Source organism: Diadema antillarum, unplaced genomic scaffold, assembly GCF_040938485.1.
Source record: "Diadema antillarum isolate AM-2024a unplaced genomic scaffold, OU_Dant_1.0 seq00000560_RagTag, whole genome shotgun sequence".
Taxonomy (NCBI): Eukaryota; Metazoa; Echinodermata; class Echinoidea; order Diadematoida; family Diadematidae; genus Diadema; species Diadema antillarum.
Genome location: NW_027271499.1, coordinates 113484 through 127583, shown reverse-complemented (window position 1 = coordinate 127583; position 14100 = coordinate 113484). Strand labels below are relative to the sequence as shown.

At 38.3% G+C, this 14100-nt stretch overlaps 1 pseudogene; it reads left to right on the top strand.

Moving 5' to 3' along the window:
- Positions 1 to 709: 709 nt before the first annotated feature.
- Positions 710 to 7779, top strand: LOC139734962 (retinol dehydrogenase 10-like; annotated as a pseudogene).
- The last annotated feature ends 6321 nt before the right edge of the window (positions 7780 to 14100 follow it).

Genomic DNA, 14100 nt, shown 5'->3' with positions numbered 1-14100 from the left:
GAGAAGGAGGCTAAGTCTTGGCCTTCGATTCCTTGGCATGGTATATTGATGGGAGCTGATATGAGATGTGAAGTGAAGTGTGCAGGTAGTAGAAGCAGAACTGACCAAGTGGTCGACGCTCCAAGACAAAATAAAATAAATGTATAGCTGTAACGTCAATGGATCTCTGACGTTCGATGTACGTCTCATGCGTCACCTATGTATTCCTTGTGCGTTTTGTCCTGTGGGCAAGCAGATCATATTCGTTTTCCATTCACTTGCGCTCGTTTCACTGTCCTGCACACAATCGCCCCAGGTTCGTCGTTTCTTCGCCTGGTTCGGTCCCTAAAACCTTGCACGTACGCTCCTCTAAAACGGAAACTTTGCACTTTGTCCGCCGGATTGATGATTTGAACAACGGATGTCGCGATGAGTAATTAAAATATCGCCAGTTGTTTTGTTTTTATTTCTATTTTTTTGACCGTTGGGTATCCGGCAAAGTGAGACAGAAATGACGAATCCATTCCCAGGAGGAGGTGTGGTAATAGTGCGATGATCAAGTGCGATGCATCGTGTTCTGTAGACAAAGACCTGCAGACAAACACCTGCAGTCTGCACTAAATATTGTGAGGAGCCCTGCCTTACGTGCTTCAGGCATATACGGACGCACACATCAACTTGGTCAGAAATTGATCATTGTAAGGTCTCGTTGTACTACCATCTATACGACATGCTTTACCACATATTAGCTGTGTTTATATTGCTGGCAAAGATATTGTGGGCCAATTTGAAAGCGGTCTATTGCCTCTTCGTCCAAACGCCAAAAATTTCTGTCGCTGGAAAGGTGGTGCTGATTACGGGAGCCGGCAGTGGGCTGGGTCGGGAGCTTGCAATACGTTTGTCTGCCGCCTGAGCCCGGCTTGTGCTGTGGGACATTTCGGATACAGGTTAGCCCAAACGCCGTTTAGTACTGAATAAGACCTATTTCATACTTCAGTGGCCATGGCATTTTTAAGTTACACGCTTTTTCTTTTGATAAACCTGCAACCACAATGAACAATATAGATTATATTATGACCCAGATAGGACGCACTTATAGTTTTAGATTCTGCCTCATTAAACCTCGGTATACTATGGAAGAGCAATTGATAAAAGAGCAGACTTTAATGCAAATCCACCAGCAATAAACAGATGCGTACCTCCTAGGGTCAAACTGTAGAAATATACTCTCTAAGGTTATCGGTAGGTTGCTGTTACAGGTTTAAGGATATGCTAAAAGAAATTCTTTGTTATGGGCGGAGGATTTTGATATAATTTACAATACATTCGCTGGGAACTCCTGTCCGTGATTGATTGATTGATTGTGTGTGTGTGTTTGTGTGTGTGAGTATTCGTGTATTCTTTAACATTAAACCATTTAAGATGTAAGCTTTAAAGCGTGTGTGCATTTTTGACACGTTATCTTGATCTGGGGTAATTTTAGCTGTCATTAATACAGGAATCATATTCATGATATTATGAAGAGACGGGATGGGAAGAGAACGAGAGGCGAAAAAACATAACCTACTTATCTTTTTTCTTAATGCAAGCATATATCACATCCACTATTATTCTCAGCAATATCCTCACATATTTCAAAAAATGCAATTGACGTAGTTTGCTTTCTTTCATTATGGTTCGAACTAACCGGAATACCCAACTTTATTTCTCTAAAAAAAAAGCAATACTGATGTGCGGCTCCAAATATCAATTAACTCTCGTCTTCTTAAAAATTATCTTACTTGTTATCTTCACACCATGTAATCAGTTTTTCTTTCTCTCTCTCTCTCTCTCTCTTCCCTCTCTCTAGCTGCATAACAGTGAATTATAGTGTATGGTTTGATACTGTATTTTGTCGCGGGTGTTTATTTCGGCTTAGTTGGTTTCCATATCTTAGTTTGTTTTGTAATTCCGCTTCTTATACAACAGCATATCAATCATGTGATTTGTTGTATTAAATGTAAAGAAATTGACCCTATGCACAAATGCTCCAAGCATTGCTTTTCAACTTTTCTTCCATTTGCAGCATTTCCATATACTTACAATATTCTGCAAACTAATATTTAATTATGTATTGTGATGTAATTCATGGATTGAATTTCTGTAAAATAGTTTCTGATGGAGAAGATGGAAAAAACGACACATAAATGAAATGAATGTGTGCTTTAATCTCTTTTTCACTTTCCCTGTTCTGTTCCCTGTTCTGTTTTCCTTATTTATTTTTGACCCTACGTTACAAAACCAACAAAAAGTCACCAAGCAGAGATTTTAATTAATGGGAAGATTTTAAGGTAAAAAAAAAGATGATGTATAACTCAATACACGTGGACATTCCTTAGCTATCAAAATATTGGAAAAAGAAACACCTTGTGACTTCTCATTTTCATTCATCAATTTATTCATTCTTCTGTCTGTTTCTCTTTATGTTTTTTCGTATCGTTACATAACGCTAAGCATGTCTTGTTTTATCCTCTCATAATTTTCTTGATAAATTCAAGGAAATCAGGACACTGCAGAACTGATCAAGCAAGCACATCCAGACAGAGAGATTTATCTCTACCGAGTGGATGTTACTGATAAGGAGGTAGTTAAATCTACTGCTCTCAGGTGAAATTTTCTCTGCCCATCTCTTTTTGTTGTAGGTCATACTCATGCACTGAACACAGACACCACCATAAATATCTTTCTTTCTTTGACAGCTGTCCTATTCCAAAATAAAACAAATTAATCAATACAAACTCAAGAAGTTGACTTGCATCACGGATAATCTTTTCTGTAATGACCTTTAGAAGTGCTACACTTAAAATTAATCACAAGTTAAAAATCAAGAAACTTTTAAAAATGTACGTGGAATGCTTTACAGCCAGAAAAAAAAAATGTAACATAGAAATCCACACAACATAAAGAAATACAGGAGGTAGATGTTGAAAGTGTGATTGTATGAAAAACACCAGAACACACCAGAGATATTAACAAGAGGAGCAACATAAATAGGTGTGGTTATATAGGAAAACTTTCTTTATATTTTCTGCAGGGTGCAAAATGAAGTTGGACAGGTGTACATGCTTATCAACAACGCTGGGGTCTTGGTGGGCGAGACTATCTTGGAGCTAACAGAGAAAGAGATCGAGAGAACGATGAACGTGAATGCGATTTCTCAGTTTTGGGTGAGAAATATTTATATTTTTTCTTCTTTTTTCGGGAGGGGGATGTTATGCCACCTAGCTGTTTATCTCATTGGCTAGATCACAAGGGGTATGTTTTATTCACCTGCTTGCCTTAGGAAATTGCATGAAGGAGACCACTATACAGGGTTTGTGATAAAAGTGGGAATAGGCGATGTCACCTGTGAATCTATCACACAGAGGACATCCATTAAATTTGTACTCGGTCCGATTATCCATGTGATTTGCAACTTTTCATGAAAAAGGACATCTTGATTTAACACACACACACACAAATTAATAACACATCAGCTGAACTATAATCCCACTCAAGGTGGGCCTTAATCCCCTAAAATCTCTGTTATGAATAATCAGACAACATTTTGACGGAGGCAGCATCCACTCCTGCAGTCAAAAGTGAGTTAACTAGGTCCACTTGCTTCTCGAATTACCTCTGTGACGTAGATTGGCATCCAATCAAGCAATGAACAGAGTTTGCAGTAGAAAGAAGAAGTGTGCCAAAAGGAAAAAATAAATGGTACAAATTTCAAAACCCTTGACACGTTCAGTGTTCTACATGTAGATTTTCTGCATATTGCATTGACCTTTGATCTTCTCCCCTCCCAATTGTACCCGTCGTTTAAATAATTCGAAGTCACTATACCAGTTTACAGAACTCCCTGTCTTCCTCCTAACCACTTCCTCACCTGTTCTGTCAAAGTGCATTTGTACAATAAACAAATCATAATGCCCCCTTTCTTCTTGAATGACTGGGTCTATAAAAGGGAAAATAGTATTGTTCATTCAAAGCAAAATCTAGCAAACATGTTCACAAAAATAATAACCCCATCCAAGCTCTCATCTCACCATTGTTTAATCAATCATCATTTTACCCATTAAACTCTCCCGCAGATGGTACGAGCCTTTCTGCCTGCCATGTTGGAGGCAAACAGCGGTCACATCGTCACCACCTGTTCCACGGCCGGTGAGAGTGGGATGCATCGACAGGTGGATTACTGCTCCTCCAAGTTTGCCGTCTTCGGATTTGACGAGTCGCTGGAGCGGGAGCTGAGGGATGTGTACAAGAAGTCGGGTATCAAACAGACCCTTGTCTGCCCGCATATCTTGGATACAGGATTGATACACTCTGTGGAGCAGAGGTTTGTGACGTAGTTTTTTGCCTTACGATCGGAATATTGAAATAATTTGTAATTTCCATAAGCAGAAACAGACAAACAAGCAGTGACGTTATCATGGGTCTCAGTACTGAACTTGCCCTGCAGTGATGTTCACAACTCCTGATACAGTTTTACCTCGTTGAAGACCAGTCCCGAGTATACTTTGACGGGTGTCCCTTTTGAAATTGCATATTACAGCAAAATCAGCGAATAGGTTGAAAATGTAAATATATAATATACTTATATATCTATATCTTCAATGACGACAGTTGTAATCAGTACGTATTCCTAAAAAGGTTAAGGGGTATTCCAAAAAAAACCTTATCTTCTTCCCTTCCTTTTTTCTTCTTTTTCTCACTCTTCCCATCTTCCCATTAGGTGTACCTCATGGACTATGATATTCAAGGGAAGCATGTAAACATAATAATTATTCACTCTTCTATCACAATATTGATTATTTAGATTTTTGGGCTGGAGCAGTGTCAGTGAGGCAGCAGATTTTACCGTCGACCAGGTTCTGAGGCAGGCCCGCTTCGTCTACTTCCCTCGGATCTACCGTTTGGCATCATTGGGGAGAGGGTAGGTATCATCTTCGGCTTCTTGGTCATGTGACACGGGTAAAAGATTAGTCGGACATGGTTAGGTGTTACCATGGATCCCTCGTCGTGTGACTTGCATGAGTAAAAGAGTGGTCGGGTGATCCAGGAATTCCGTAAAGGGGAGGCGTCTTTGCCAAATTACAGGGGGGGGGCGCCCCCCCCCCACATTTTCTGTTTTTATTTAATTTTGTTTTAACCAAAAATAAAGAGGGGCGTGCGCCAAATGCGTCCCCTCTGTATCGCCCACTGCCAAGGATATCAAATGACCTAGGTCAAAGACTGATTTGGCAAAGGTATAAATGTCACCATGATCGAATCCCTGATCATGTGACGTGGGTCAAAGACTGGTAGAGTGAGGGCATAGAGTAGGTGTCACTATGATCCCTAGTCATATGGGTAGGATTTACCATGGAATTCTGGTCAATTTAAGTTGGTCGAGATAAACATGTCCGTTCTCCGTATAATTTCACGCCTATAAATTCGGGAACCTACAGTTTTTACAAGCACCATTGCTTTTATGTAGGCCCCATCATATTTCTGACATTGATTTGTGATATCCTGAGATGATAATGACCATTTATATCGTGTGTAATGTTTATTTCTTTTTTCAAACATAAGATATGGTTGTATATATTTTGTACTTTTGTTTTATTGTCAATCGTTTTGTAATCCCATCACTGAGAAAGTGGAAATATGAAATAAACTTGAAACTTGATGTGACGTCGGTCAAAGAGTAGTCGGTTGATGATGGGTGTCACCATGGATATCTGGTCATATGACTTATAGATCAAATACTGAGTTGGCAAACGTATAAATGTCACCATGGTTGAATCCCTGGTCATGCAACATTAGTCAAAGACTATGCATGCATAGTCAAAGATCGGTATGCATGTAATTTTTTTTTAACCATTATAATTATATCATGTGAAATCGAATACATGACAATGTTATGTCTTCTGATTCATTTTGGGATATGTTTGCTGAAAAAAAGTTTTAAATAAATGAAATAAACGTAAAAAAAGACTGGTAGTGTGAGGGTATTAAGTAGGTGTAGTCATAGATCCCTGGTCATGTGACTTGAGTCAAAGGCTGGTCCAACGAGGGTAGATGTCTCCATGGATCCCTGGTCAGGTGATCAGGGTCAAATGCTGGTATTAAAGGGAAGGGTCGATGGTATCACCATGTAACCCTGGTCATGTGGCATGCGTCAAAAATTGGTCATGAAATTGAGAGACCCGTTATTCACACTTGCAAGCTCAGCTGCTGCATTTTGTTTGAAAATCACCCTGAGGAGATAATGCACCAGATCTTATAATTGACTGACACTTTTACATTGGCATGCTCAGTTGTTTTGTAGAGTCACTAGTGGTTTAGATTCTTGACTTTCAATCGGAAGACTTACGTTCGAATCTTGTTCGGTGCTCACGTCCTTGAACTGGATTTTGTTGTTGTTGTTGTTTTGTTTTACCAACCATGTCTCTCTCGACCCAGGAGTATAAACGGGTACCTGACAACACTGCATGGGGTAGTATCAATGGCTACGCCATCGGGTAGAACAGTTGCAACATTAAAGAATACCCCTGATGAAGAAGACCAATATATCATTATCATAATACGGTTGTTTGAAAGCCATCAGCAGATGTAAGCCAGTAATCAGGGACAGTTGAACTATGATATGTGACATTTTGCACAAAAGGGGGCAATAACTTTTCATCAGTGTAAGGCAGTGTACCGACAGATATTCCAATTCTTTTAGTGCAGGTGTCCTTTACTCTTTTATCCATGCAACAAGGCAAAATAATGTTGAGATTGAAATTGCATGATGTCATCCTTCTCCTTTCTGTTTCTCCGCCAGCATCAGAAGAAGTTTGATATCTCAGAATAAGCCTGATATGACTGTGTGCTACACCAACTCTCAAAGAAAAAGCTGTTTGTTTCAGTTACAGCTCGTTATTCTGAAGATTCATTATTCTGAAGGTTTTTTAGTCCGAAGTTCGTTATTCCAAAGTTTCGTTATTCCGAAGGTTCGTTAATCCGAAAATAAAACAAAGCTCGTTATTCCGAAGGTTCGTTACGGACCCTATATCTTTTCGGATCAACGAACCTTCGGAATAACGAACCCTATTTCATTTTCGGATTAACGAACCTTCGGAATAGCGAACCCTAATTCATTTTCGGATAAACGAACCTTCGGAATAGCGAACCTCCGGAATAACGCCACAGATGTTCGAATTAACAAACCTTTTTTTTCATTTTCGGATTAACGAACCTCTAGGTATAGGGAATTTGTGTGTTTCGTATTAACGTACCTTCGGAATAACGAACCTTCGGAATAACGAACAGCACCCGTTTGTTTCATACATTAAAAAGGGGGAATCGCGTTTAATAGGGCAGTTCGTTTTCCTCAAGCCGCGGAAGGGCTAGTGTACAGACTTTAGGAAATATTTCATTTTCTATTTCTTTATATAATAAGTATTATCTAATTTATTTCATGTCTTTCATTGTAGTGGGATGATCCGAAACAGAAAACTTTTTGATTAGTGATACTATCATTATTGTTTTTTATTATGGTTATTCTCATTTTTATCATAATTGTTTTCATCTTATTCATCATTATCTTTTATCATTTCTATTTTTGCCCAATTGAATTTACATGAGAAAGGTATTTCCATCATTACAGGATTTTTTTTCTTTGTGTGTATGTGTGTGTATGTATATTTTTATTGCAGAATTCTTCCCCATGAAGCTCGCATGGCAGTGATGGAATTTGTCAACGTTCAAGTCTCGTCTCAGAAGGCAACCAAGCCACACACATCGTAACTAGAATGAAGGAAGGATGCAGGAAAGGATCCTTTTACCGCAAAAGCGAGATAATGTCATTGTGGACCAAATGTCTGATGTTGGCGTTTGTAAATTGGTCAGATTTCAAGCCATCATAATGCGTGCAAATACATAAACAAAAGTCCGGGGGATGAAGCAGGGAACCAGATAAAAAATGTACGGCAGTAACCCTCTGGACAATTATCCCAGACCCTTTCCTGACTCTAATCCTAATCCTTATCCTAATCCTAATCCTTATCCTAATCCTAATCCTAACCATAAATATAACCATAACCCTAAACCTAACCCTAACCCTAATCTTCATTAATCAGTATTTAGCTTACTTTCATTAAAAGAAAAAGACAGGGTTTCCAAAATGTCTAAGCGTTTCCTTTCCTTGAAATTCAGACAGGAGTTACGTGTGATATCAAAGTTTTGAACAAGCATTTGGTAATAAATGTGCAATCAAATCATTTCAGACTGAAATTTTCTCATCTGTAGTGTATTAAACTCTATCAGCGTAACATGGATGCAGGTTGTAAAATGAATGAGTATTACAAACCTGACACAAAGAGTACTGCATATATCAGTACATTCAAATTGTGTCTTGGATTTACAGATCGAAGATAAAATTAGCAATTAGTGAATTAAGTCACTGACATCATTTTGATGCATTTTTAAATCAAATTTATGATATGGACATTTTTCGTACAACATTTCACTGAAATAACTCTAAATTAGAATACCGAGTTCACTACATTTAAAGTGTATTTTAACACTATATTTAAGTTGGCTTTCTAGATATCGAGTAAAATCAGATCATTAAAAGCAAGAAGTTTCATCAAACTCGCATAAAATGATATAAAAGACATGGAATATCCAATGCTTTACATGCATGCTCACAGGACATCACAAGACTGCAATAATGTTATAGAACTTGTACAGCTTTTTTTATTTTTTTATTTTTTTTTTGCATTGAATGACTTTGGCCATGGTGACACACAGACTTGTCAGGTGGTGATTTCTGTAAACAAAAAGGGTAAATTTGCCAGCTTTTTGAAACCCTTCGTAACAACATTTTAACCTGGTCACCAAGTCAATATTTGGTGATTTTTTTTTGTCATTTCATAATTATTTCATTACCAACGAATTATAATAAGAATAAATCAAAAACGAAAATGCATTTTCTCCCTAAGTACTCCCAAAAATGCATTGCAATTTGTTTCACAAAGATAACATATGCGCCGTTTGTCACTCAACACACACACACACACACACACACACACACACTTATATATTGAGAATTATTCATACAATACACATTTGTACCCTTTCTGCATTTGGTGTGTATAACTACGACGTGTGACTGCAATAAGTTGCACCAAAACTCGCCCAATCCAATCATAGCTGTTTACTGACGTGATCGGTCGTGAATCGCTTCGTGTTTGTCTTGACATTGAAGCCTTCACTACATTTGTCAAAATTCGGTGATTTTGTTATGATCTTTGTTGATTTTTTACCTGTCTTTTGATGATTAAGTTCAGTTTGGACCTGGTAACATGGGCATGCAATGCTTGGATTATAAGTTTCAGTCATCTCTATACAGTGGACTACCATTATAATAAAGTCCTCGGGACCGGCAGCTTCCTTTCGCTTACTTACATCGAAATTTCATGACAACCGAACAGATAAACAATAAATATACACAGGCTTGACAATGTTGCGGCCTGATTTTTTACTTCGTTGTAACCGCAATTTTGTTATAACCGTCTTTGATATAACGGGAGTGCACTGTATAGTCTTCAATGATCACAAAACCCTGACTTCTACGACAGTTGAACTCAAGTGTGCATGCCGCCAATGTAAAACACAGATAGAGTTAACCTTCTTGAGATAAGAGGGGAAGTATCAGCCTTCTAGTAAGATAATCTAGTCAAATATGGACTAATGCCCCCTTTAGATTAATTTTATGAACAATGACTCCACTTCAGTACAAGTTTGTTGGGTTACAGACAAACGTTGAAATCATACCGATTGTTCCATTCTCAAAATTAGCAGCTCAAAAAAAAAAAATGAACGATGACCCCACTTAGGTATAAGTTTGTTGTTTTGCAGACAGACTTAAATAACACTGATTGTGTCTTTCTCAAAATTGGCACCACAAAAAAAATACATGTCTTTGACAATGTATTACAGAGTGTATTTATGCAGATTCCATCTTCTTTTTTTTTTCGCAGACAGACTAAAATAATACTGATTGTGTCTTTCTCAAAATTAGCACCTCAAAAAAAAAATGTTTGTGTACAATGTATTACAGCGTCTGATGACGAAAATTCCATTTTTTTCGCCTTATTCATTTATCTATGCTTAAAGGACAAGTTCACCTTCATAAACATAAGGATTGAGAGATTGTAGCAATATTAGTAGAACACATCATTGAAAGTTTGAGGAAAATCAGACAATCCGTTCAAAAGTTACGAATTTTTGAAGTCTTTGTGCAGTACCCGCTGGATGAGAAGACTACTGCAGTGTATGAATAACTTAGATGTCACATGCGTACAACAATATAAGGAAAATATAAAGAGAATTTCACAAAATTCCATCTTTTGAAAAAAGTACACATTCCCCTGACTTGTTACCGACAAATGTTATGGGTAGTATTATTCCCCCTGCCTTTAGAAAGAGGCAAGTCAAGTGCTCTTTTATTATGCGAAAAAAGTGAAAATATGTTGAATTTTCTTTTACATTTTCTTTATACTGTTGTACGCATATGACTCACAAGCTGTAGTAGTCTCCTCATCCAGCGGTTCCAACACAAAAATTTTAAAAATTCATAACTTTTGCATCGATTGTCCAATTTTCCTCAAACTTTCACTAATGTGTTCTACTAATATTGTTGCATTTTCTCAATCATTATGTTTATGAAGGTGAACTTGTCCTTTAAGGATAATTATGATTCTGTGCTATGAGTAGCACATGCCACTCCAGGTGCCGATTTCAGAAGTCGTTAGACTCATTACATACACACCACCACTGCATTGCGCGAAACTGCAATAAATGGTGACTGCAATCAATCGTACCGGCATAGGAACACTTCCATGGTCAATCGAAGCCAAGATATCACGAGAGTTACGAGCAAAATTTTAAAATCACTGTAGAGTTGAGCAAAGGAATCATGATGTTTTTATTCATATGTAATTCGGTTAATTGTTTAAGCGATATGAATTGGGTATGGTGACCGTGAGTATCTTCCTTTTGTTTCCGTATGAATCAAATCACTAGTTTTGTTGTATGAGCTATTATTTTCAGGTTTGGGTTGGGCATCGCTCGCATTCAGTGATAGTACTAGTTCCATTGGGGTCATCCTACCAGACCGACAACCACAAGTCATAAAGCCCACGAGTTCGACATTGGAAACGGGTTTCATGAGTCATACAGCCCCTGAGTTCGTTCAACACTAGGTAAAAAACAGCCCATGGGTTCGACAAAGTACACGGGACTTATATGTATACATTGCACATGGTTCGAATTGATAGCAATGGTCCGGTTGCTCGGAGCCACCGACATTGGTGTTCAACTGTTGGGCCACCAAATTTGTCTCTGATAACCTGTTCAGCCAACTGAGATTCAAAATGGATTGCTGATTTTGCTTTTATTTTGCTTACTACAATTTAGTGATTTCATATTTCTATGTATCATTATTAACATGTGCGTCTAAAGATTTGAAATGGAAAAGCGATCTATCATCTTTAATCGTGATCTGCCAAAAGAAATATAATTATATTTTCTTGGAATATATCTGTTGTTGCGTGGTGCATGAAATAAGCGTTTTGTATTCAATCCTAATAGCTTCGCGAACATTGGCGATTCTGCTCTGATTCGGGACCTATTCGGAACCTATTCGTCTCTGATTCGGTTTGCTTCCCGAATCATAGGCGAATAGGTTCCGAATCCACCGAATCCATCCAATTTTGGCCATATTCGGGCAGAATCGGCCCAAATTTTTTTGGTGCAATTCGGTTTTGGTGTAACTCTGGCTTAAGGGCCATTTTCTCACCTGTCCACCCACATATTTGTATACACATTTATGTCTACATCATTACAGCATTCGATATCAAGTTTCTTCGTCTTTCTTCTCCTGGTCTGCCTCCTTCAATAAGCTGGAGATTTTTGCAGACTGTGCATGTTTTTTTTTACTTTATAATACAGTTTATTTACATATATTTACAAGCAAAAGCCAAATGCTCGGAACGAAGACTAGTCACTGTAATCAACCGTTAGTCGGTGACGGAATGCTCCCACAGATGCCGCTGCAACAATATCCGAGGACAGGAAATTCAAGCTCCTTATTACTCTCGGAAAGAACGACTGGCAATGCGATTCAGTTCTCGAGTATAATCTGATAGGAAAGTGGTCGGATTGCTCTCGTCGATTGAGTATTAGTAACCTGTTTGGTATTACAGTTCTCTGTCGAAAGATGAGTAAGATTACTGTGTATTTTGTATCATGGTTAGCCTGTCATTCTCTCTGAGCTGTACCAGAGTGGTGACATCAAATTCTTACAGGATTCAAGTGAAACTTTAGATATTATGGTAGTGATTCAGAGTGGATCTCTTCTTTAGACCATTTCCACTTTTTGGATGAGGTTCTTGGAAGATGGGTCACAAACTGAGGAACCGTAGTCTACAATAGGTGGAAGTAACGTTTTGTAAGCCGTGGCTTTGACATCGAAGGACTTTTATGCGAAGATTGCGTTTTTAGTAGAAATGCAAGGACATTATTGGCCGTATTGACAGTATTATTTATTGATGCGTTTGGTCCACTTCAAATCAGAAGTGATGGTTACACCCAAGTGCTTCACTGATTCAACTTTTTTTTTCCGTGGTAGTCCGTTCGGGCCACTAAACTATTAGATATTGAAAGTTGGATGATCCGATATGATAGGAAATATTGAAAGAAAATCATTTTGGATTTCAACTGACCGATCACGTTATCAAAAGAAAAGAATTCGTTGCCGAACATCAATTTTTCTTGGCGATGGGTCATCGCACCACCGCAGATGTCAGGCTTTGTATAATGAACACAATGCATACTCTACTTTAAAAGATAAAAAATAAAAAGATTTAAAAACAACTTGATTGACGGAGGATATCATTTTCATAATGAAATGCTCTATTTCAAGTTGACTGCAAAAGTGGAAAGCAAATCTAATCAACCTTCCTTTAAGATTGTCGGTGTGATCTCTTAAAGAAATACACTGGTGTCGAGGGGGGTCAAATTGGGTGCACGTCACGAGACCGACACCCACGAGTCATACAGCCCACAAGTCATACAGCTCACAAGTCATACAGCCCACGAGTCATACAGCTCACAAGTCATACAGCCCACCAGTTATACAGCCCACGAGTTCGACACTGAGTAATTGAAGCCAGTGAGTTCGACATCAAGTAAAATAAGCCCACGAGTTATACAGCCCATGAGTTCGACATTACGCACAAAAGGCTCACGAGACCGACACTAAACAAAGAAAGCCCACGAGACCAACACTAAACAAAAAAAAAAAGCCCACGAGACCGACACTACACTTCAAAGGCTCACGAGACCGACACTAGGCAAAAGAGGTTCACGAGACCGACACTGGGCAAAAGAGGCTCACGAGACCGACACTGGGCAAAGAAGGCCCACGAGACCGACTGGATGAACAGCGCCACCTATAGACCAATTAACTGTATAGGGTGTCCAGATAATGGCAAAAAGAAGGTATAAAAGATGGAAAAGGAGAGTTGCCCCGTCAATTGCCCTCCTTCACCCCCTGAACGGTTCAAGATCTTTAATTGTGTTTGCGTATGTGAGTGTTTGTGAAAAAAAATAAACAAAATTCAGTAAAGTGCATGAGATGTTTCAACATTACTTTCGAAAATGCCAAAACACCCTCGTTTCCCTATCTGCAAAGCCCATACCAGTATACCTACTGAGAAAAAATAAAAATAAAATGATGTGGACATTCAGATCAACTAACTAGAAAAATACCCAGGTATGAAATGAAGTTCACTACAAGAAAATTATTCACAAAATGGTCAATGTTGTAGTGCACACCTGCTTATATGATATGGGGGGGGGGGGCGAAGGGGGCTAGTCATCTGCAAAGGTGTTGAAATAACAAAAAAAAATCACAGAAAATCATGTAATCGTCAATTTAGGCAGCATTAAAAATTCGAAAAAAAGAAGATGGATCCATGAAAGTAATTTTTCTATTTCATAAAAAACGTACTGTTTTTGAGAAGAATGATTTTTACAAACACAATTAGCTACTGAAACACG